General features: G+C 33.1%; 1 protein-coding gene across 2 annotated transcripts in view; it reads right to left on the bottom strand.

Annotated features, from left to right (window-relative positions):
* The window catches only part of LOC107619245 (60S ribosomal protein L18a-like protein), a 2,047-nt gene extending 1,381 nt beyond the window's left edge, over nt 1-666 (bottom strand). The window contains exon 1 of one of the 2 annotated variants that reach the window (XM_016321501.2): nt 313-666. The gene's annotated coding sequence lies outside the window, so the exon portion shown is untranslated. The remainder of the gene's footprint in view (nt 1-312) is intronic. The other variant, XM_021110751.1, reaches the window with a different exon arrangement.

The following is a 2,001-nucleotide window of genomic DNA, read 5'->3' as shown; positions in this document are numbered from 1 at the left end:
CCCCCCCCCAAAAAAAAAAAAAAACGAAATAAATAAATAATTGATGACATTGGATGCGAAAAACAGCGTGTATTATGCAACATGTATTTCAAGCATTACAGCAAACACATGGCAGACAAAAAAAATCGATGAACATAAAGTTGATGAACTAATAACAACATCACCACAATAAGAAACCCTAAAACTCAACCCAAAGTTGAGCATCATAAAATAAAAATCATGAGAGATTTCAAACAACACAAAAATAAACACGGGAAGCAATAATAAAATTAGAGCTCTAAAGAACTAGAACTACAGGGCCAAAATCTGAACCTCAAAAGAAAAAGATGTGAAAAAAATTGTCTCTGACCGTCTCTGGTGATGAACCTCCCACGGCGGCAGCGAACAGCTCGCGAGGAGGACCAGCTGGTTCACGAGCTTCTTCTCTCGCGAGCGGGACGGCGTGCTGACAACACAGCTTCGCCGGCGACGGGATGATGAACGGCGAGAAAGGGAGGAAGCAACGGCAAAATGAGAGAAATGGCGTGCTAGGGTTTTCTAGTTTGGGAGAGGAGGGTTCTTCTTCTTCCAAGGCTGTGTTTGGTTTTATGATTTTTTCCTGCCACTTTTCTACTCGTTTGGGCCTTAAGTAGTTAAGGGAGTTTAAGTTATCTTTCTTTGACGAAAAGCAAGGAAAAGAATGAACAATAGTGGACTTATTTTGATAGGTACCTTTTTATTGTTTAAAATACGAAAAATACTCGATGATCCTTTCAAGTTTTAGATAATGAATATTAAAATTAATTTTTAGTAAAAAATTAAACTTTCACATGAAAATAATAACTAAAAAGCTTATTATTTGATTTTTTTTTTATCTATGAAGACTCTGATCTTCTTAGCTAACAGGAACTTTTGTCCTCTACGACTTTTTTACAAAAGTAGTTTAGTTCTATAAATCTTATCTACTATAATCTATATTATCAAGACAAAGTCAGCATAGTTTCAAAAGATTTATATTTTCGTAATGTTATTATAGGCAAAAACGCTAGTAATATTTAAAAGCATGAACTAAAAGTGTGTTACTAGATTGTTAGATAAAATATTGAATTAATGATTAAAAATGTTAATTAAAAATAATAAATTCTATTGATTCTTAAAAATTTCTCTTAAAATATTATTAAAAAGAATATTTTATCGCTATTCATTATAATAAAGATAGTAATAGTTGAATTTTTATCTATAAGAGTAAATTATTAAATTAGTTCTTAAATTATTACACGATTTTTAAATTAGCTCCCAAAAAATTTTTTTAATTAAATTTATCTTTAAAAAATTAAATTAGTCATATTAATTATTCTATCACTCCTTTCTCTATTAGCGTTAACAAAAGTTGACCTGACACATTAAATTACACGTCACAATAGAAAACGAGGTCATTTTAAATTATAGAAAAATGAGTGCATCAAAATGGCACCATATCATTGGTTACTAATTCCTCACACACTCACTCAAAAAAACTCTCCATTCATCTAGTGAAAAGCGTTGAGCAGAAGAGGAGGGGAGGCAAGGCGGTGGTGGAGTAGACGCAGAGACAAGTCGGTGATGGAGGCAGAATAGCGCACAACAACGATAACTCTTTCAGCTTCATCAACTATGTCACCTTCGTTGTGCTTATCGCTTTCTCCCTTCGCTCTTCTTGCTAGGCGTCATCAGCTCCCCTCATTGTCGTTGCCAATTTCTTCTCTTCCAATCTCTTTCTTTTTTTCTCGAGTGATTCTCTGGTCCTTTATAATCTTAACCTCAATACAGTCCCTGAACTTAATCCGAATTAATATGTGGATAAACTTAATTTGTTTGTACTTCTGTTAGTAAGTTTTTGCTGGTTGAATTTGTAACGAATTATGAGCTTTTTTAGATTTGTGATAGATGTGTGTCATCATTTGAAATAGAAAAAACAATATATGGTACACACTCTTGTAGGTTGTCTTGGGATTTCTGCACTAAGCAATTTTGTCAAATATG

Source organism: Arachis ipaensis, chromosome B09 (assembly GCF_000816755.2).
Source record: "Arachis ipaensis cultivar K30076 chromosome B09, Araip1.1, whole genome shotgun sequence".
Lineage (NCBI taxonomy): Eukaryota > Viridiplantae > Streptophyta > Magnoliopsida > Fabales > Fabaceae > Arachis > Arachis ipaensis.
This window is presented reverse-complemented; position numbering and strand designations above follow the sequence as displayed.